This window comes from Myotis nattereri, assembly GCF_964212035.1.
Source record: "Myotis nattereri genome assembly, chromosome: 6".
NCBI classification, from domain to species: Eukaryota; Metazoa; Chordata; class Mammalia; order Chiroptera; family Vespertilionidae; genus Myotis; species Myotis nattereri.
This window is the reverse complement of record NC_138081.1, coordinates 20,286,651-20,310,832: the sequence shown is the minus strand read 5'-3', so window position 1 is coordinate 20,310,832 and position 24,182 is coordinate 20,286,651. Positions and strand designations below refer to the sequence as shown.

The window sequence follows — 24,182 nt, the reverse complement described above, 5'->3', positions numbered from 1 at the left end:
TTGAAATGAACCTGAACAGAATAGTCACATTTTTGCCATGATTTTTTTTTACCATAATTTATTTTCCAAATGCTATAGATAGATTTCCTGGAACTTAAAGGAAGATAATGTGGAAGACTTAATTTTGGTTCATATCTGAGGTCTTCTGTTTTCCTTGAAAACATTTAAACAAATACCTAGATATCAAGGAAAAGAAGCTTTTCACCTACTTTTACTTATTGGCATTTAAGATGAGCACCACCTCCACCAATAGTAATTACAGAACTACCTGACCAAGGTTATAGCTGGTGATATAATCAAACCACTATTCAAAGTATTTAACAACTTGGGGAGGCTGGGAGTGCTATTGGAATCAGCCAATCAGAACAGAAGATATTGGAGCTGAAAGGCACTTAATAGGGCAGGTATTCATTAACCCTGTAATTGCTGAAGTGTGGGGTGATGGAGAAGGATCTGTAGTGGGGCTGGGTCACTGGGGAGGATAGTGAGGAGGCTTAGAGCGGAAGCTCTATGTCTATCATGTAGAAATTGTTTTAGTACTTTATCCACTACCAGTGGTTAACTACTGCTGGTACTATAGCCAAAAATGAAGACCAACCTTGGTTATAAATTCTTATACTTACAGAGGTAGAGTTTATATAAAAATCCAATTCTAAAGAACAAAGGACAAGTGAAAGATGTGTTTTAAAAAGCTCTAGTAAGTCAGTGCTTAAAATCTCACCATTATTTATCAATAACTGCGAGTGAAGTATTACCACCTTTCCTTAAAAAAAATGAAAATATAGTGATCTTGTTTTCTGGAAAGAAAACAAGAAAAAAATTGGCTCCAATATTTTATCTCATTTTAGCAGCAGGCAAATGGCTAACTCTTCCATGCACACTTTGTTCAAGAGCCAAAATCCATTTTTTCATCTATGCCTTCTACTATATTTTGTTAGGTTAAAGAGTCAAACACATTTTCTGTAATAAAAACACAGACTTTAAGAGCTAGAAGAGTGCTAAGCATTAAAAGTAAAACCACCACTGGTAATCTGTGCCAAATAAGTAGAGACCCTGATTTAAAATATCCAAGAGTTTTCAACATTAGCATGACTGACATTTGGACTGGATATTTTTTGTTGTTGTGGGGGGCATCCTGTGTGTTGTAGAATGTTGATGAGCATCCCTGTTTCTACCCTCCAGATGCCAGTAGCATTCTTCCTATCTTGACAATAAAAGATGTCTTGAGACATTGCTGAATATCACGTGTGTGTGTGTGTGTGTGTGTGTGTGTTGGGTGGGGAGGAGGATATTGTCCCTGGTGGAGAACACTGAAATAATCTAAGAAAAATATTTGATTTTAGAAGGCATGATGTTTTTATTTCTTGAAGATTTTCCTTGCTAATTGTGTTTAATGTAGGCTAATATTAACATTGACTTTTATTTGCTGACCACAAATTATTCGTGAACAGAGAAGGAGGCCAGTAAATGCAAAAATATCAGCCGGAAACCAATCTGGAATTTAAAGCATTTCATGTTAAACATTTGTCAAGTTGTGGCAGCATCTTTCATTCCTTTACTTTCCATCAACAGATATTTATTTACTAGGCATCATTCCAGATATTGGGGATTCAATGGGGAAAAATAATAGTTGAGTTTGGCCTGTCATGGAACTTACATTTCTGTGGCTACACTCAAATATTCCAGTAAAATGTAAACATTCTCAACATGTTCTGGCCAATCTTTGACTTTATGTCTCACTGTACTTACAACAATTCTAAAATAATATTTAAGAATTGTACTTATTTTAGGTCATACCACTAAGGATACAATCGGTGGTTAAATTTTTTAAAAATCCAATCAATTATATGCCTGCTTCTTGTTCAGGCTCCAGATTTCATGCACACCAAAATGCAGGAGGTTTCCTGAGTGAATCCTCCAAATCTTTCTCAACTCCATATTGGGGTGCCTTCTGCTGCCCCTTTCAGGGCTTTACCCTCTAACTCTCCCTCCCTCAGCTCAACTAGTCATTCATCACAATAGCCCTATTTTCTCATCTCCTCTGGGAAGCCTGCATCATCTCCATGGCTGGGTTAGGCTCGTCCTTGTCCATTGAAACTCATTTAAAAACTCATAATCTCATCATGGCCTTATAGTGTTGTAATTGTTCGCTTTTTGAAGTTATAGAATGTACCTTGTTCACCATTGTACGCCCAGTGAGTAGCATATTCTGCCACATGATGCCTGCTCAATGTATAGTTACTGAGTAAGTACATGAATGACTGATCCACTTGGAAAATGTATCCTGTTATAGATTCTAACATATATGCACATATGAGACAGATGTTCATCCCAATATCAAGATACCCCTTTGTTGTTTTCTAATGTCTCTATTCCCAATCTTCTTGGTTTGCATTGATTTCTCAATCCTTAAGCCTATCTATTAAATTTGCCTTGCCTTTGGTGTATCATTTTTATTTGGTGAGGTTGACCTTGATAACCATATTCCATTGTTTTCCATTCCTCTTTTTTCCCCCAATACAAGCCTTTTATTGCATCTTTAAAATAACGCAAGTAAGTGTGACAAATCATTCAGTATCTTGCTATTTCTATAGCTGGACAACTTAGATCTTATTCATCAGCCTGCTGAACTCTTCCTTTTTCAGAAACATAGATCCCATCCAAAAAATTTCTGATATCCTTGTTTTTAACTGTTGTGGCTTGCTGAATCAAAGCAGTTGAATTTGATACAAGTTCAATATCGTTTCCTTCAAGAATCAACTCACCTTTGTGGGCTTGAGATACCGAACAAGCAAAGCCTGAACTCATCTGAACTCTGCAGATGTATTTTTCACCCAAGGAATTTCTGATTTCAACAAGAGAACCATTCTCCTGAATAACGACCTTGATGGGGAAGTGAGCGAACACAGACCTCATCTTCTAACAAAAGCCTAGTTTAACACCCTTGATCCTGTTCTGTACATGATTGCAGATAATGAGAACCATGGCCAGTTCCTTTCTGTTTTCCTATTTGTCAACCCAGAGCCTCTTCTTTTTATTTTCAACAAGACTGAACTCTACATTGATGTCGTTGAAGTCCCTCCACAGGGTGCCTCTGGGGCCCTTCACAGTAACTGTACATCCCTTCAGAGTGATGTCCACATTTTCTGGGATGTTGACAGTCTAATTTCTTCATCCTCACAGTAGATGTGGCAGAGAGCTCCATTCCTCTTTTTTTCCAAACATCCATGCATCATTGCTGTACCTTCTTAGGCCTTTTGCTAACTGTTCTACTACATCTATTTTTTAAGTTGAACTAGTAATATTTCTTACACCCCTATTATGAATTTGGCATAATCTTAGCATTCTGAATACAAAGATAAACAGGGAAACTCATGCTCTTGAAAAGGGTATAGTGAATCAAATACTACTTCAATTTTACATAGACATCCTGGGTCATTTATTCACAAGATGGGTACCAGAAGGGATAGATAATATTTTTTAGATTGGTCCCCCAACAAGCCTTCAACTTCTCTGTTGTCTGATCTCCTGTTTGCCTCCTTTCAGTCATCATCTATCTCCCAGATGTCTTGTCTGTCTTGTTCTTCCAACTTGCCAATACCATTTTGGGATTTTTACAAGCGACAATACTCTCTAATTTCTTATGTTCTTTACTTTGATAAAGCTCTTCCTGAAACTGTCCTATTTTACACACTTCACTCAGCTTATAGCTGGAGTCCCCACAACCTTAAAAGCCCTTAATAGGTATGGTTCAGTACCTAGAAAATGAATGCTTTACTGGTTGTCTTCTAAGAGCAAACACACAATCCTACTTCCACAGAGAGAAATGACAACTTCCTCAAAGCCTTCTCAGCTTCCTGCTCCCAAGTGAGAAGTGAATTCTGTCTGGCTGCAAGTCTGCTCATATCTCAATGCATCAATACTTCAGAAGCATTTATGTTATAAATGTGGGTCATTACAAATTAATAGTTCAATTAATATATCCCACTTTAAAATGGCAAAGAATATAAATATCCAATAAGGAGATTTAAAAAGTTTAGCATCTGATCTAGCAATTTCACTTTTGGCTATTTACCCAAAGACAATGGAAAAAAACAAAAAACACAACAACACTAGTTCAAAAAGTTAAATGCACCCCAAGGTCATTGCAGTATTATTTACAGTAACCATGATATGGAAACAACCTAATGTTCACAGATGGATGATTGGGCAAAGAAAATGTGGTAGAGATATATACAATGAAAAATTATTCAACATAAAAAAGAATGAAATTTTCCCTTTGCAATATCATGGAAGGATTATGCTAAGTGAAATAAATCTGACAGATAAAGACAAATACTCCATGATCTCACTTATATGTGGAATCTACAGAAAGAAAGAAAGAAAGAAGAAAGAAGAAAGAAAGAAAGAAAGAAAGAAAGAAAGAAAGAAAGAAAGAAAGGAAGGAAGGAAGGAAGGAAGGAAGGAAGGAAGGAAGGAAGGAAGGAAGGGAGGGAGGAAGGAAGGACCACAAAACAACAACAACAAGAAACACTCAAGGTCATAGATACAGAGAACATATTGGTGGTTGCTAGAGACAAATAATAGAGGAGTGAGCTAAATAGATGAAGAGAGTCAAAAGGTACAAACCTCTGGTTATAAAACAAATAAGTCATGGTGACGTAATTTACAACATAGCAACTTTAGTTAATAAAACTATATTACATATTCGAAGGTTGCTAAGAGAATAATCTTAAAAATTCTCATCAAGCCCAGGCAGTGTGGCTCCATGGTTGAGTGTTGACCTATGAATCAGATCACAGTTCAATTCCCGGTCAGGGCACATGCCCGGGGTTGTGGGCTCCATCCCCCATGTGGGGCTTACAGAAAGCAGCCAATCAATGATTCTCTCTCATCATTGATGTTTCTATCTATCTCTCCCTCTCCCTTCCTCACTGAAACCAATAAAAATATTTTTAAAAACTCTCATAAAAATTATGTATAGCTAAGTATACTGATGGCTATAACTAGACTCATTGTAGTATCATTTCTCAACATATACAAATATCAAGTCATTATGTTGTACATCTGAAACTAATACACTGTTCTTTGTGAGTTATACCTTAAATTTTTAAAAGTTCAACTCAACAACTTAAAAAAAGTTAAAATGAAACTGTAATAGCATTTCTTGCTATTTAAGTTCTCATCAGTTATTAAAATGAAATTATCGAGAATTAGTGAGAATTGGAAGAAACAGACACTGACTGTCAAGCCCTGCTGAGAAGATAAATTAACTTAACCTTGTTAAAAAGTAATTTGCCAATGTTATTAAAAGTGCACATATCCTTTGACTTAGCAATTTCACTTTTAGGAATTTATCATAAGAAAATAATTAGAGAGGTGAATAAAATTATATGTACAATATGGTCACATCAGCATTTTAGTAACTGAAATAATAGTGATAATGATGATGACAATAATAATAGCACTCATTGAGTGCTTACTGTGTGTCAGGCACTGTTCTTAACTCTATGAGGTAGAACAATAAATCTTTCTCTCTCCCTCCCTCCCTTCCTCTTTTTCTCTGTAAAAATCAATCAATAAATTTTTTTAATTGGATAAGAGCCCAGTCCATAAGGAAAGCACTATATAAATCTAAAATGCTCTAAGTTTATATTTCCTATAAGTTCACAAAATCAATCACAATAATTCATATATTCTCTTTGCTGCATTTTAAAAATATATTTTATTGATTTCTTACAGAGAGGAAGGGACAGGGAAAGAGAGTTAGAAACATCAATGAGAGAGAAACATTGATCAGCTGCCTCCTGCACACCCCCAACTGGGGATGTGCCCGCAGCCAAGGTACATGCCCTTGACGGGAATCGAACCTGGGACCCTTCAGTCCGCAGGTCAATGCTCTATCCACTAAGCCAAACCGGTTAGGGTTTTGCTGCATTTTTTGATGTCCAAGTAACAAATACTCCTTCCTGGAAAGTAATACTGTTTTTCAAGAAAGTAGTCTTATTTCTACTAGGTTTTATTTATTTTTTATTTATTATTATTAATTTTTTTTTAGGTTTTGACCATTGTTTAATTTATTTTTAAATTTTATTATTGTTCAAAGTAGCACATGCCCTCACCCCCCTAGTGTCTGTATCCATTGGTTATGCTTATATGTATGCATACAAGTCCTTTGGTTGATCTCTCACCACCACCACCCCCACACACTAGGTTTTAAAATACACTGTATACCTGGCTATTCTAGGGACAGAACAATGAGAATATCTATTTATATTCAATTATTCCATGCACAGAATCCAAATGTTTCTGTGCAGATCAAACACATTCTCTTAACCATGAAAGGAGGCAATTCTATTTTATGTTTAAGAATATTCAAACATGAAGGAAGATGATTTTTATGACACTTAAATAGAATAAGGGTAGGCTTACCCTTATCTAAAATAAGAGTAAACCCCGTGACCTTTAGGCCACAAACCCCCATTTTTATATTCACATGTTGGTATGCTACAATTTTTATTTGGTGATGAAAAAATCTAGGCTATATGAAAAACTGCACTAGACTCAGAGGAAGGAAGAATGAAAATTGGTGGAAGAAATATTAGTAACTTGGGATACACAGATGACGCCATCTTGCTGGCAAAAGGCAAATAGTTTGAAATGACTTCTGGTGAAAGTGAAAGAAGAAAGTACCAAAGAATGACTGCATTTGAAGAATAAGAAGACAAAAATCATGACTACAGAAGAAATACACATAGTTAACATAGACAATGAAGCCATTGAACTTGTTTAAAGATTTTGTTTATTTTGGTTCAGTAATCAATGCAGATGGAGACTGCAGCCAAGAACTCAGGAGAAGGCTGAGACTCAGAAGGGCAGCAATGGAAGAATGAGGAAAGATCACCAGAGCAAAGATATGTCATTAGAGACCAAGGTTAAGATCATCCACATCCTCATACCCCCAACTCCTATGTACAGATGTGAAAGTTGGATAGTGAAGAAAGCTGATTGGAAAAAAAAAAAATGATTCATTTGAAATATGGTGGTAGAGGAGAGCTCTACAGATATCCCGAACCACCAGAAAGACAAACTAGTGGGTCCTACAACAAATGAAGCCTGAAACATCACTGGAGGCAAAAATAACAGAATTGGCCCTAACCAGTTTGGCTCAGTGGATAGAGCGTCGGCCTGCGGATTCAAGGGTCCCAGGTTTGATTCCCGTCAAGGGCATGTACCTTGGTTGTGGGCACATACCCAGTGGGGAGTGTGCAGGAGGCAGCTGATCTATGTTTCTAACTCTCTATTCCTCTCACTTCCTCTCTGTAAAAAATCAATAAAATATATTTTAAAAAAAATAACAGAATTGAAGCTGTCTTACTTCAGGCACATCATGAGAAGGCAGGGTTCCTTGGAAAAGGCAGTAATACAGGGTGAGGCAAAAGTAGGTCTGCAGTTGTGAGTACACAAAACACAGAGTTTATTCTTATATTAGTATTTATTAATTATTATACTATTTTCTATATGAACAACTGTAAACCTACTTTTGCCCCACCCTGAACCAGGAAAAATAGAAAACAGCAGGAAAATGAAGACCAAATATACAATGGACTGACTATAAAAGAAGCCATAGGCCTGAGCCTACAGCAGCTGAGCAAGACAGCTGAGGAGAAGACATTGTGGACGTCACTCATTCATAGTTTTAGGTTTTTTCCTTCCATTATTCCCCCCCCTCCCACTAGCTCTGCCAGCTTGCTTTTCTTTTTTTTTGCTGACTCATTCATAGGTTCTCTAGAAGTCAAAGCCAACTCAAAGGCAGGTAACACACATGAAAAAAATTGCTGCATGTTGTACTTGCACAGTGCCATTCCAAATGTCTTCATATTCATTTCTTCTTTCTCTATATTCTTAATCCCATTTTTGCCATTCTTTTTTAAAATGTGTTTTTTTATGGATTTTTGGAGAGATAGAAACATTGATGAGAGAGAAACATCATCAATCGGCTGCCTCCTGCATGCCTCCTACTTGGAATCAAGTCCGCAACATGGGCATGTGCCCTGACCAGGAATAGAACCAGTGGCCTTTTGGTTCCTGAGTTACCACTCAACCACTGAGCCATACCAGCAGACTTTGTCATTCGTAACACTCTTTTCTCCATAACTGTTCATCTTAAAAATTTAAAAATACCCTTTATCATTCAATCAATTTAGAAAGAAATGAGATTTGATTATACAAAAAATCATTTTAAGTAATGTTTTAGATACACTTGTTTCATGTCAATGACAACTGCTGAATGATCTGGTAACTTAATGGAATGTCACATCTTATCTTTAAATATGTTCCTCAAAATAAATCGCTAAGCTTCATATGACATGCTTATAATTATAAAGTTTCTAAATAATTCTTCTAAGTAAAAGTGATAAAAAAAAAAGTTAGGAAAAGTTAATATATCAGCTCATTTATAAAATTTCATATTTCATCACTAAGCACTATCGGTATATTCCCCATTGTGAAAGGCAAGAGGTACACACAGTTCCTTCCTCCTCTCCAGTTTATTATGCAGAAGGTGTCCCCCAAAATGTATACATACTTTACTAGCTTATAGCTCAATTTTGAAAATGAAATGTATTTTAATAAACAGTGCCTTTATAATTATTCAAAGTGTGTGTGTGTACATTTTTTGGGATACCCTATATGTTTTACAATTTTGAGATTTATATAGTTGCATTCAATTCTATATCTATAATTATAGGAATTTGTATCTTTGGTTCTATATTTAAATAGTTTTATCATGGTTTCTCAATTCTGAGTTCTTTACATTTAGATTCTTTTTTAATGACATTTTATAAAGGAGCTTCTATTTCAAGGAGGGGTCATGTTAGCTCTGTGTTCTGAGCTCCTAGACACCAGAGATTATCTATCTTTAATATTAATGCTTGAAAGAAAATTGGGATAATTATGAATATTTTATTTGTTCCATGTTTCTATGTTTTTTTCCTCAGAATCACAGCTTATCATTATGTTGATCCCTTTGTCTCCATCTTAATCATCTCTCTAATTGCTTTCCTGTTTTTGTTCTTTTTTATTTCATTTTGTGTGATATTCTCAAGTTTGTGCTGTGCTTCTGTATTTCACTCTTCTTTATTTTGTATTTTGTTCCAATAATAGTTTTAGTTTTTTCCCTCCATTATCCCCCCCCCAAGCTCTGCCAGCTTGCTTTTCTTCTTTTTGCTGCCTCTTCAGTTTTCTGTTTTCTTTTGTCTATTTTTCACATTTTTTGTAATCACTGTATTTTCTATGGAGTATGCTTTGAGATTTTCATTTTCTGTGATAAATGACTCCTCTGGCAGAATTCCATCATCTGCATCTTGCTTATATTCTTTTCTCCTTCATTCTATGAGCTGGCACCTCTCTGGTTACAGAAGGGAGGCGATTCTATTAGAGCAACTGGAGAGGGTGTCAGCAGAAGTGAGATTTGTCATCTTCCAGGTTCAGTTTGAGCTGTACATCTTAGAACCTCCCTCAGTAAATCCTCTGTGTCCTCTATCCTGGTCCAGAGTCTTCATTTAGCTTTTGGCACTCAGGAGGTCCGATGGCTTGCTGAGACCCCCTGAAAGGATGGGCTCCCTAGATGAAGGATAGTCCACATTGCTCCCCTCCAGTCCTCACCTAGGCCTTCCTTCACCAAGAAAGACTACTCTTTCCTTTGTTCCATTTTCCTAACATTTTACATTAGACTGAGTTCTTATGGGGCATTTCTCTGACTCTCCCAAGGCCGGCCTCGGCATCTACATGTCATTCTACATGTCAAATATTAGAAGGATGGTTTGAGCACTTCTCAGAATTGTGACATTTAGTAGTCAAGGAATCTTAAAACCAAGGAGCTGGATACAGGTTAAGTCTTTCATTCTCTTTCAATTTATTCCAATAAAGCAGATATTTTCAATTTATGGCTTGGGGTTGTGACTCTTTAGTTGCTTTCGGTGGTTGGTAAGGCAGAAAAGCTATTAAAAATGTCTGTGTCAGCATATCTAATTAGAAACTTTGTCTATCTATGAAGCTGATATGAAGTCCCACCTCCCCTTGAATTTTCTTCAACAAATCAATCACAATTTGATCTTTCTCGTTTATGGCCGCTTTCTGGTGCTTACTATTTTATCTCTGCAAAATATATCAGATTGTATCCTAAATCAGTCCTGATTTTCTTCCATATGTATAAAAATGAAAACTTAATCTCAATGAATGAAGGGATCACATCAGTCTTGCCTATCACATTTTCCCCACTACATAGCATAATCCCTAGCAGATAATACATGTTCAATAAAAATTTGGAATGAAATAACTCATGAATGTAGTATAAACTTACTCTCAAACAAGATTATATTATATTTGAGGGGATCCAATGCCTATCAAGATAAATAATTTTGAAAATGTTTTAAAAGGACTATAAAATAATATATATTATGTACATGGCAGCCGAGAGTAAATAAGCCCTTAATGCCTTGATAACGGAATTGAATTAAATAATTAAATATCATTAATTTAATTAAAGTAAATTAATATAATTAAATATAGAGGTACATTTGGAAGAAAACTTATATAGATTACATATTTATAAAAGTTAGAATAAAATAATGTAGACAACAAAAGTAAAATAGCCCAGCCAGTGTGGCTCAATGATTGAGCATCAACCCGAAAAATTGGAAGTCATGGTTCAATTTCCAGTCAGGGTACATGCCCAAGTTGCAGGCTCGATTCCCAGTAGTGAGTGTGCAGGAGGCAACAAATTGGTGATTCTCTCTCATCATTGTTGTGCCAATCTCTCTCCCTCTCCCTCCTTCACTCTGAAATCAATAAAAACTTTTTTTAAGAAAAATAAATGATGTACAAAAGGAAGAGAATTATGTAAGAGGTAAAATGGAGGAAGGTAAAAAGTTGTTTGGATACTAAAGTTTGTGGATTATTTTTATGTTTTGCTTTTTTCTACAACAGAAAAAATAGTTTTAGCATAATAAAAGAAGATGACTAAAGGAAGTTTTTTCATTCTCTTAGAATGCCAATGTTGGATTTATGAAAATGTTTTTGAATTTCAGAAGAGAAGGGTTTAGTTTTCAGCAGTTTGAATATTTAGTTTTCCTACAGCCCAGACAGGCATCCTGAGAGCAGTATAAAAGCATGAGATTAGAACAGTTTTAATATATATATATATATATATATATATATATATATATATATATATATATATTTGGGAAGGTACATTTGGTATTTCAAGATTTAAAGGGCAAATAACTGGGATTTCCAAATTTAGTTGTTTTTTTTTTTTTTTTATAGTGCAACCATATATCAAAATTCAGTCTTTGAGTGTAATAGGATAACATTTTGGTAAAGGCCTAATGTTATTGTACCATATTAAGAAAAAAACAAAGAATGTAGCAAGTTACCAATTAAGTTAGTTAGCTATGCTTAGAGCTTAAAGGCTTATGAAGTTCAAATTAAAAAAATGAACCTCTAAATATTATAATAATCTAGGCTAGCATGTCATTCTAATCTTAGAACCTAGTAAAAAAGGGTAATTTTAGTTTTGCATTTATGAAATACAATGAATCAGAAATATCAAACATTTGGCAGTGAATCAAATGGCATTTTTACCCAGTTCCTATGTAAATTTGTGACAGTACCATATAGGTAGTATTTAAACAAAAAGAATGATGTATTTCCTTCACCTTGTAATATGGTATATTTAATAGATGACCCCTTTTCATTGTGTTCATCATGTGGTAGAGGAGAGGAGCTAGCTCTCTGTGCTCTCTTTATAAGAATACTAATTCAAAGCATGAAGGCTGCAATCTCATGGCTTAATCACCTCTAAAAGCCCCACCTCCAAAAATTTGAGATTTAAGAAGAAATGATAATCAAAAAAGTAGTATGTGAGTAAATGAAAAAGACCATGAACTATATTTTTTTAAAAATGTCTAGTGATGTTAAATAGAATTAAAATGATAAACAGTAATAAAATATAAGTCACAATGGGGTCTAAATTAAGATTAAATGATCTAACTTCTTTATTATATAAGGATGAAAAATGAAAGTTTTAATAAATTTTAGACTTTGGTAAGTATGATTATTATAATTCCCCGATATCAATCACAAAATTAAAAGCAAAAACATAAACCTGAAACATGCAAAAGAGAAAAAGATATAAAAAATATTAAGTCAATCCAAAAGATGACAAAAAGAGAGCGAAAAAATATATAGATAGTAATATATGTGGGACATGTGAGACAAATAGAAAGCATAAAATAAAATGGTAGATTTAAATCCAAAGACATCTGAAATTATATTAAAGGGACTAATTCTTCAGCTAAAAGACAAAGATTTTCCCATCATACTGGAAAATTTTTCACATTCAACTATGTATAATATACAAGACATAGAAAATCTAAGAAAACCAAAAGGTTGATTTTAAAAGAATGCAAAATCATATACTTAAATATGAAGAAAATATTTTGATGAAGCTATATTAATAATAGAAGATAAACTTTAAAGCTAAAAGCATTTCTAGAGATGGAAAATCTGTTTATTTTGATAAAATATTTAGTTCATGAAGAAGATATAATAACATATATTTGTATGTACGTTACAACATAGGTAGTGAAAATATAAAGAAAATCTAAGAGCTGATTTTCTTAAAAGTCAAGATAATGTTTATTGCAAAGGAGGGGAGTGTGAATAGAAAAAGATATTTAAGGGTTTTTGGGATGCTGGTGATGTTCTATTTCTTAATCTGAGCAGTGTTCATACAAGTTTTATCATATAACTATTAAAAATAACATAATACTATTTTTTAACATTTTCTGTATGTATGGAAATTCTTGAGCTATCCAATAAAAAGGAATGCTGCATAATAATATAAATACAGAGTTATCTTGTTTTGTTTTATATCTGTATATATAAAAGCCTAAGCAACCGTTTGATCATTCGAATATTCAGCTGTGACCACCAGGGGAAAGACACTCAAAGGGGAAAGACAGGCATGGAAACATAGAACAGATTGATGACTCTCAGAAGGAAGGGGGGAGAGGGGGAGATGGGAAGAGATTAACCGAAGATTTTTTTATGCATACTAGAAGCCCCATGCATGGATTCATGCACCAGTGGGGTCCCTCAGCCTGGCCTGTGAAGATCAGGCTGAAACCAGCTCTCCGACATCCCCCAGGGGCCCTGGATTGTGAGAGGGCAGAGGCCAGACTGAGGGACCCCACCAATGCACGAATCCATGCATCAGGCCTCTAGTATCTACATATTTATCTACCTATAGCCGTAGTCAAAAGATATATGTTAAATTTTTATCAACAACTATCTCTAGATGGTGGTTTTATACTTTCTTTTAATTTTTTCCTATAATATGTATTATTTTGGTAATAAGGGAAAAACAAAATTTTAAAATACTGCCACTCAGATTAAAGGTTGGTAGAAGTATATCTGTCAACCTTAAAATAGAAAATGAATAGCTTTATGGAAAGTGAGACATAGATACTCAATGAAAAGAAAATACTTGGAAAGCAGTAATGCTGAAAATGACTTCAGGGTGAGTATGGACAGCAAATTAGATAGAAGCTTGCAGTGTTATGTGCCAGAAATGAGAGCCAATGTTATTTATAGTTGCAAAAGCACAGACACCATGGCACAAAACAAGGACAGGCAGCTTCTTTTATATATATATTTGGAAAATTTGACTGTAAGGCAACAATTATATAGCAAACTGGTTTTAGCTTAAACTAGGTACAAGGAAGAAAATAGCCACCATGACCTAAAAATCATTATGGCAACATGGAACTCTCCAGTGGGATCATTTCTCTCTCTGGTTTTGTAAAGTGCTTAGCCTCTATTAAGGGAAGCCCCCAGTTTTATCAAGGTAATGGTGAAAACAAGGATATTTGCTTTTTATCTTTTGCAAAAAAGACACATCACAGTAGTCATCATGATGCAAAAATAAGTCTGCATAGGAAGCCTGCATGCCTTCAAGAGTTCAACTTGCTGAGAAAGAAAAGTGCAGACATTCTAAAAGTGGGGGAAATGAATCCTGACACAAGGCTGGTCTTTAAAAGTGGATACAATGCACAATGTCCAAAGGATATTGTAAACTGAGGGTGACCAATATGTTAAGCAGAATATGGCAGCAGGTACCGAGGTGCCAGTTAATAATCAAATTCAGATAAGCAGATGCAGACTGCTGCTAGGTCCAGGGAGGGCCAGGAGTTGGGTTGGTGGAGAGTAGGATCCAGTAAAGAAGGTTAGTTGGCAAGAGTTAGGCAAGAACTTAAGGCGAGCAGATGGACTTCAGGGCAGGATATCCAATCCAACAAGATATTGGGGTGCTGTATCATATCTTGCAAGAGATAGAGAGGATTAATAGGATATAGATATCCCTCAGATAGTATAAATAAAAACACCCAAATGAGAGATTACTTACCAAGTTATGGTCAGAGCCATTAAAATAACACCACCACCACCAACACAACAACAAGGAATGTTGAGGTGCACACAGACTATCAAGAGCAAGATGCTGTTGGCACTTTAAGTCTAATGGAATAAAGGGAGGGAACAGGATCAAGAGGGTTCAGTAACAACTGTAGATATGGAGGAGTGGCTGCCTGTCAGAGGCTGAAGTTGCCATAGAAATAGTGTCAAAATAAGGAGGAAAAGGGCAGGAAAAAAAACTGGAGGTCAAGGGAGTCTGGGTGATGGAGGCCATAAAAATTAGCTTTTTAGTGCAAAAACCAGGAAAGAGAGGGTAGAGAAGAAAATCTATTGGTGATGGCAGAGGTGCAGAGAGCAACCTGCTCAAGTGTTATACAAGGATCCAAAGGTGAGGCCAGTAATGCAGAGTGGGCCAATATGCCCGAGCTGTCCTTCATTCAGTCAACCCCAACATTTTTTTAAAATGCTTCCTATCTCGGGCCAACCCCTCTGCTAGTTGCTGAGGATACAAAAAGAGTAAATCCTTTCTAAGGAAGGACTTATAGCTCAGTATAGAAGTGAAGAGAGAATATAAAGAAGGAAAGACAAAACAAGAAATCAATCATTCTTGGGTTTGGAATTCAGTAAAGAAACGCCATAGAGCAAAAGGCATTTAAGGCTTGAAAATCAAAACAAGGGAGGGACAGAAGGACATATGTGGGGCTGGGGGTGGAGGTGGGGGGAACCATGAGACATGAAACAGTCTGGGTATTTGGGCATAAAGCAGGTTGGTCCAAGTGCAGAATGTGAAGTAAATTGAAATTAGAAGCTACACAGCAATTAATCCGAGGGGTCTCCTTTGGACAGACTGTTCTAGGAACACGGCAGTGCTGATCTGAGCGAGTAGATGGCACATTGGTAGTAGTGGTTGGGCATTGTGGGGGAATACAGAAATGCTCATGCAACATGCTGCTGCGTTAGAGGTTTTATCCCTCAGGATAAGATGATGAAGAATTAGCAGAATGGGCCAGGGGATAAACAGACTGGAATAAATAACATAACCAAAAAGAAAAATATCATCAAAAGCTCACAGAGGGAAGAGAAGAGGAGAACCATCAGAAACACTGTTTACTTAGTTCACTTACTAACATAGTGGTATTGACTCATCTTAGAAAGTTTCTCAACAAAAGAAGATGCCCAACATAGAATGGTAGGGTCCAGCATGTGAACATCTGTGTTGTGTATGCAGAGCTTTCCAGGGGAGAATTACACTGAATCTGGGAGTCATGGGCGGGCGGGCGGGCATGTTGGCAGCATTCTTTAAGGGGAACAAGGAAATTCATCAGACGTCACTGTGTTCTAATTCATGCTCATCACATAGCCTTCTGAGTAATGCTTGGTCTCTTTTATATATATATCAAGAGAGAAAAGCTAGTTAGGGGATAAATGTAAACCACTTTTTGAAAAGGTTACCAGAAGAGAGATTTTTGACGAATATATTATCTCTTGTCAACTGAATTAATGGGCTTCTTTCATTGAGAATCGAGGTCTACCAATGTACCTTTACAAGACAATTTCCTGACCAGTGAGACAGACATTCCAACCTGGAATACAGTAAAATTAGAAATAATCCTACCCTTTGGAGTCTCTTGGCCGCCTCACACTCAGTTCCCCCTGCCAACCCTGCGATGTCATTGCCTCCATGCCTTTAGACTTTCTGCATCTTAAAAATAGGTTGGCTTGTCTACAGAGAAACTGCAGGTCCTAAGCGGAAATCACACCTCTAGAAACACTTTAGTAAAATGATGACAGGAAGTATGTGGGTATAACAGTTGTACAAAGCACAGCCACCCAGGCTGTAAAATAAACTTAGTTTATCTCAAGTTTAGTTTTTACTTTCCAGTAAATTATGAAGGAGGCACAATAAAATGGTAGAGAACTAGCAGTTTTCAAACATTTTGTAAGCCTCCGGAATTCTTCCTCAAACTAAATCTTTATGAAAATTGTCATGTAAAAATATGAAGTGCATGGTCAGAAGCAGGAGGGAACAGCCAGGGGTCTGCTGGCTCCATTCTTTCCAAAGCTTGTAGTCCCCCAGCGCATCCCAAGCAGCACCAGGCTCAAGTTGAGATCAGGTAACAGAATCAAGGAAGCTGGGAGGGAAAATCGAGTGATATAGGTTCTATCTTGGCTCTGTGGATGGTTGAGAATAGTTCTGAGATACGGTATGAAACAGCTGCAATCAATAAAAGCTACAGAAACCTTTAACAAGGAAATAAGACTACCCCTGTCCCCACCGAATTTATGGCTTAAAACTGAGCAGAGACCAGCGTGATCCAACATGGACTAATTTCACCCTTAGCCTCATTATATGGTGCGACTCTTAAAACCTAAAAGTAATATGGAAAATGAAAGTTATAAATACATGTATACACACATTTGCATGTTTACACTTACACAGAAATCATCAATACACTAGAGCCCAGCTTCAACACTGCCCTTAGTTTCACACTGCAGGGCCACCTTTCCCATTTTTGCTTAGGTTAAAAACAAAACAAAACAGAGCACCTCTGGTCAGGTCCAGATGTGTTTGCCGTATACTACATTCTGTGTTGCTGCAAGACTCTAGTTTAGAGAGACCCACATATAAATACTCATTTGCTTTGAGGATGCGTTTTAACCATTCACGGCAAAATTTAGAAGAGACCTCAGTCTTTTAGATTACTTTTTATGATGACATCTGTTACAGCATCAAAAACAACCTGCACATTCTTAGTATCTGTGGCTCATGTGAAACGGGTGTCTACTAGTATTTCCTTTGTGTCTTTTCTCTTATTCAGACTGACATTGAATGCATGCAGCTGCCACTTCATATGTGTTTGAGCCTGCGTATTCTGGAGAGCATATAGTGAGAAGGCTCTTCTTGATTTTTTCTTCGAAGGGAAATAGAAAACCCATGTAAAGACACAAAATGGTCCACAAAACTCCTCTGAGAAATCTCTACCACTTCCCAGGAAGATCCTGAGTAGCCCTCCCACTTCTTGAACACCCCACCCCCTATTAAATTAAAGGAACCTCAATAAAGGAAAAAAATTCTGCTAAAGGGGGGCTGCTCTGTCTGTGGATTAGCTCTCTGTCTCAATATTTCACTAATAAACTCACTTTCATGTTACACTTTATGCTGGCTGGCATTTGAATTCTTTCCTGTGCAAAGTTAAGAACCCACAGTGGGTTTTGAACCCAGGTCCCTAGATTCCCAGAATGCCTGCAGCATGTTGAAAGGATTTTAGAGGCAGAAGAGGCAGTTAAGGAAAGGGGGGCGGGGTCCATGGGAGAGGAATGCATACAGCTCCAAGCTGCCAGATTGTTTACAAGAATTTTACAAGATAAGGAGAAGAAGAGGGGGCCATTGGGTGAGCTTTGAAACTTTGAAACTGATACCATGCAGGGAAAAGGGGAAGTGGCCAATTAGGGAAGAACAGGTGACATAACATAAGGAAAGGTCCAACTAGAAAGTGGAATGAACAAGCAAGGAAACTCTGAGTGTTTATACAAAGGGACTCATGGGACTAGGTGTTCGGTGTGTTTTTTTTTCTTTCTCATTTTAGAGAGAGGGGACCCCTCACCAGGGGGAGTTTGTATCCACTTGCAATAAACTTCCACACTTTTGCTTAAAATATTTTAGTCCAAGAATTGTATTCTTCAAACTTTGCAGGACAAGAACCTGTGAGGAGAGTCCCAGCTTGCCATTCAGGGCATCAATGTCTGGTGACTTTATTTCCTTATTTAACAGAAGCAGCTGCCCTCATTACTTCTGGACAAATAAGGAAGCAGTTTCATGATAAAATGGCCATGGGAATACTTTGAAGTGGCATGAAGCACCAAACAAAAGATTCAATGTTTAGGTTAAATCCTCATATTTGGAAATCTGAAATCCCCTCATTGTATCATCACTTTCAATGGCTTTGTGTAAAAGCCATTGTTCTACATTTTTTAAAAGAACACACACAATTTCATATAATAGATTTATATTCAATTCTAAAAAAAATAACCTTTATCTTTGTTGTGACCTAGTGAAATTATAAGTAATTTATTCAAGTAATAGTTATTGAGCGCTTATTATTCATGAAATATTGTGCCAACACAGTTAAATATATAAAGTTGCCTCCTTGCTTAACCATGGCAGAGGAAAGAAAGGTGAGAGTGGTAAAATTATAGAGTAAATTTATTGACTTGCTGTTGAGTATTATGATGAGTCATTACTATGTTCTTCACAGACTCACCCAAAATCTACAAGTTAAGAACCTTTCGTCAGTCTCTCTTTTCTGGGTGCAATCTTGATCAGGTTATACTCAATGAAATGAGCCATCTAACCTGTTTCCTCCTCTCTCCCCCTTTGTTTTAGCTGTTGTTTGTTTGTTTGTTTTGCTATAAAGTAGCTTAACTTAATGGTATGCCTAGTTCTCTCTGATAAAAGTATTTCCTTTCCTTCATTATTTGGTTTATAACATTGACTACTATGGTTATATTCTATACTTTTTATTTAAGTCATCTAAAATACTATTAATAAATATTATTAAATAATACTTCACTGTTTTATATTATTAAATATAATATTTAGCTTAGGATGTTATACTTACAATGGAAACCATCACTGGGCGGGATATATTCTTATTCCCATTTAGGCCAAGTCAATGTGGGGAAGCAGTAGGAATAACGGCAGGATCTTCTTTATATTAAGTTGAACTCTCAGAGCGCATAAAATCTATAAGCCAAGGTTTAAGTAAGAGAATTTTTCTGGACAAAAAACTATATGACATATGGTTATTGGAGGCATACAGTACATAAAACACAGTGTTCCAGGAAGGCAGGTGGGAATTGGTGCACAGGGATTCTTCAGTTCTCAGAAGCTTAAGGCTGGCCTCTATGATCTTTAAACCAGCAAAGGATTTATATTATGTTTCTCTGCAAATTTTCCTTTTCATTAAATATCATGGTATGAAAATATGGCCTTGAAAAATAACTGAATCTAAGAAGTAACTCTCCAGTTTTAAATAGTTTTTTTTTTATTTATTTATCTAGATGAGACTTTGCTTTTCTCAAAAAAAGCAATGGCATAAGCCTTGGTGCTCTTCACCCTTCAAGTTTCAAGATTTTAAATTGCAGCATTTTCCTTGATGCAGTATTTGCCTTGGTGAAGCTCCTCAGAAAATCCCATTCTGGTTGGCAACTGCAGCTCCCTGCATCGGTAATATGTTTTCTTGGCATGTTCTGATGTGGCAAGTCAACTCCGATTAATGAGGATGGTTAAGTTTGCTTGTGATAGGCATGTATTCGAGGAAGGCTGAGATGTCCATGCTAGAGAGGTGGTAGTACCTAGCATATAATAGTTCTTCCATGTGCTGGATAAATAGTTCTTCCATGTCTTTCTCATTTCCCCATCTGCTTAAATGTTCAAGCCTGATTTATGATCTGATTTTATGAGGTAAGAAACAAGGGCAGAACATATTAGGCAGCATATGGCTTATTTATCAATCTTTCCATTTTAAAAGTCTAAACTAGCATATCAACTACTCCTGAGATAAAAAAAAGATCACCAAAATGGGTCCATATGCCTCTCACTCTGAGTCAAAGTGTATTATGTAACAGTCCTCTTCCTCATTCCTAAATTCCAACTACCACTGGAAGACGCTCATTAGCAGTAAAAAGTACAAAAATGAAGGTTGATTCCAAAGAAAATGCAGAATATTAAGGAGGCAGGATATAATTACTACTCATGTTGGATAGTGTTACACAATAAAAACTATATAATAGTCAATTCAACCTCAAATGCTTGAAATAAAATTCAACTTCTTACTTGTTATGCCAAGATCTGCTCCCTTCCCACTTCCTTCAAAGTCCACAGAAACCAGTTAGTAAGCAAATGTCTTAACTAATTAAAAATGTTTGATTCAGGAGGTCCATTTCACGTATACTATAGAAGAACTAATATAAAAAATTAAAACTAAAGAATAACATAAAAATAGATATTAGATATCCAAGCTAGAAACAACCAAATGTTTAGGCTTTTCTTGTTATAAGAACTTTAACAGGACAAAGCCATCCATAAGTCAATGTTTTGCAAAATGCATACTATGCACACTTTGGACTAGACACTGGAAAAGATTCCAGGTAGACCCAGTTCCAGGCCCCAAGGAGACAAAAATCTAGATGAGGTTATATGTAGCATAAGCTTCAAATAAATGATTCGCTGATTAAAGAGTAAAGGTAGAAGAGATGTTAAAGAACAATCCGTCTGACTTCCTCATCTTCTGCAAGAGAAAACATGGTAGACTCAGAAAGAATAAATCACTCGTAGATAAGAGGAAGGAACTGAACTGGACTACAACTCTTCTGACTTCAAGCCTCTAAGCCACTGGTTTTCAACCTTGTTTGCACATTAGAATCACCTGGGAATCTTTTTAAAATCCTGATTTCTGGGCCTCATCCTCCGGAAATTCTGTTTCTTTGTTACTAATGTTGTGGCCCCACCCCATAACAAAGAAACAGAATTTCCAGAGGATGAGGCCCAGAAATCAGGATTTTAAAAAGATTCCCAGGTGATTCTAATGTGCAGCCAAGGTTGAGAACCACTGCTCTAAGCATAGGGATTTTCACATCATTGGTGGACCCTTTTCTAAAGGAAATGACTTTATCACCAAAAGAAATAAATAGCTTTATCACCAAAGGAAATAACTTTATCACCAAAAGTTAGGTGGCTGCAATTAATGGGCTGAGTAACAGCTCTAATTGAACATTCTTGATATCATAATAAGGTCATTTCTGTTCCAGCAATGGGGTTATTTTAGGAAGGCTTTCGATGAGTTTGAGGACCTTAAGTAAAACAGGTCCTGTGGCAAAAACCAATTTGTTGAGAAACATGTCCAATACTATAACATAATCATTAAAGAATTACAGCCAATCATCAAGACTGAGAGGACCCACTATATGCTATTTTCCTGGCTCACACCTGGGGAAATAGAAGTGCCCCAAAGGAGACAGAGATAGAGTTACTCTGCCCCTTTCTAAATGGAGATACTGCCTCCAGCAGGACCAAGTAGAGCTTCTACCTCTGCTTCTGATGAGTTCTCCCCATCAATAAGTCTCCATTTATCTGCATAATCTGCTTAAGGCATCAGTTCAAAGAAGATTCTAGAGTAATTTTTCTAAAACTTTTTTTGTGTGGCTCACATTAGGAAATACAATTTACATCATGATCTATTATACCCGTATATGTTAAATTGAAATAAAAGTTTGACACAAAAATACTATATTACTTCAATACCTTCTAATATTTCCTATTCCTTTTTATTCCTTATTCTTGAAGTAAAATATAAATGTGGATTATAATACATTAATTTACTTTAATGACTCTCTAATAGATCATAACCCACTTAAGAAACACTATGCGGCCATTTATCCATTCATTTCTAGTGAATTTATTGTCTACCCTAGGTCAAGTACTATTAGAAGTATTGGAAAACACTTTCCTTGAAGCCGCCATAAAAGAAGTCTGACTACCTGGAGAACACCATGCTGAAGAAGCCATGTTCAGATGGCAGTATTCAACAGTTCCAGCCCAGATTGTCCTTCAGAAATCCTAGACATGGTAATCACAAAGAATCCATCTTGGAAGGGGATGGTCTAGTCCATGAATCCAGTCCTCAACATTCAAGTCACCCTCAGCTATTTAAACCATCTCAGCTGGGACTCTAGACATCCTGGAGGTGGGGAGAGCTGACACCACTGTGGCCTTACCAAATTACTGAGGACAGAATGCATGAGCATAATGAAATGGTTGTTGTTTTACATGACAAAGTTTCATGATTGTTTTACAGCAATAGGTAGTGCAGACTCCAACCTAAAGCAATTTTCTGACCCCACAATAAATGAGAATATTTTTACCCAATCAGCTTTTTACTATGATGTTGATGATGGTGAAGGATGAATTCTCCTTGCTTTTATTGTTTGGCTTAGTTTCTGTGAAAGGGGGCAATTGATGTTCATAAAATAATTCATTGGCTCTCCACCTTTTCTACACATTCGTGCAGTTAGGTGATGGCTATTGTCCAGTTCTGGCTAATAAAATATGATGAGATGTAACTTTGGCTGCAGTTACAAATAGGTATGATTCCTCTACCTTTTCCCTTTTGGACTAGGAGCACAAACTGAGGAGACAGAATTGCAAGATGGAGGTATCCTGGATACCTGACTCCCTGTTCATACAGAGGTGCTCAAGAGAGCTCTCTGACCCACTCCAAACTCCAATATGAACAACAAATAAATCTTTGTTGCCCTAAACCAGTTTTTCTCAGTGGATAGAGTGTCGGCCTGCGGACTGAGGGGTCCCGGGTTTGATTCTGGTCAGAGAGCATGTACCTTGGTTGTGGGCACATACCCAGTGTGCAGGAACCTGATCGATGTTTCTCTCTCATCGATGCTTCTAACTATCCCTCTCCCTTCCTCTCTGTAAAAAAAATCAATAAAATATTTTTAAAAAGAAATAAATCTTTGTTGTGTTAGGCTATGTAAATTAAAGCCATTACTTGTTATTGCAACATAGTCTAGGTAGTATAGCTAACCCTAATCAGTACAATTTTCATAATCTTCTAATATAGTCACTCTTCATACACTATAAACCCTCTCTTTTTTTCCCTCATCAAATTCATCTCAATGCCTACTCAACTCTTTCCTGAAACAGCTATAAGGCTGGGTGGGGAGGGGAAGGGACTAAGCAATCATGGTAACTGATTTCTTTTTTTTAATTCATGTACACAGACTTCAAATGGACCCTTAATGCTTTCTAGTTATTCTCTTAAATTTTCTTCTTTAATTCACTCTCCAATTTTCCAAAGTGATTCTTTCAAACTCCCTTCACTTTCTTCAAATCAACATCTTCTTCCCCAAATTTATTCTCAGCTGATGACTTGCTTAATATTTTACTGACAAAGTTGAGGCCACAGAAAAGAATTTCCACATGTACCAATCTATCTGGATCTATCCATATATATTTTCTTCCATTTCTTAATTGTAGCTGAGCTGTCTACACTTTTATATAAAGCCAATGACTCTACTTGAGCTCTGAATCCAGTCCCATCTCTCCTACTCAATGATATTGCTTCCATAATTTCCTTCTCTCTCTCTGCATTACTATGAAGCTTTCTTTCTTTACTGCACATTCCCATCACCATGCAATCATTGGTAGTCTCCTTTATTGCAAAACTCCTTGAAAAATATTATCTTTACTCATCATCTTCACTTGATATACGCCAAGTGTTATCAAATCCCTTGAAATTACCCTCAGCACTCTGCCAAAGCAGAGATTGTCAAAGTCACTAATGACCTTCAAATTGCCACATTAAAAAAAAAAATTCTTATTTCTCATTGGACACAATTTCTTAACAGCTTTTGGAACAATTGATCCTGTGCTCCTTCGTGAAACAATTTTTCCTTGGCTGCTGGAAAAATGTTCTCTTTTGTTTTTTGGTGTTTTGGTTTTTTGGCTATCTCACTGCCCGATTGTTCTTAGTGTCTTTTTCTGAATCAGGCTCATCTTCCCAATCTCTAAGCATTAGTTAGAATGGTCCCAGGATCAGATTTTAGACTTTGATTTTCCATTTGTATTTATCTTTCTAGTTGATCTCATTAGAATCCATGTCTTTCATTTTTAGCTGTGCCTTGATGAA

General features: G+C 36.4%; 1 protein-coding gene and 1 pseudogene across 5 annotated transcripts in view; both read right to left on the bottom strand.

Annotated features, from left to right (window-relative positions):
* Nucleotides 1-24,182, bottom strand: part of PTCHD4 (patched domain containing 4) — a gene marked incomplete at its 5' end in the record, with an annotated part of 169,410 nt that overhangs the window by 82,143 nt on the left and 63,085 nt on the right. The window lies entirely within an intron of this gene.
* LOC308521495 (large ribosomal subunit protein uL6-like) lies at nucleotides 2,611-3,905 on the bottom strand (annotated as a pseudogene). Its single transcript has 2 exons — nucleotides 3,813-3,905; nucleotides 2,611-3,162 (listed from the first exon to the last, which is right to left on the bottom strand). The product of its transcript is annotated as a large ribosomal subunit protein uL6-like (transcript).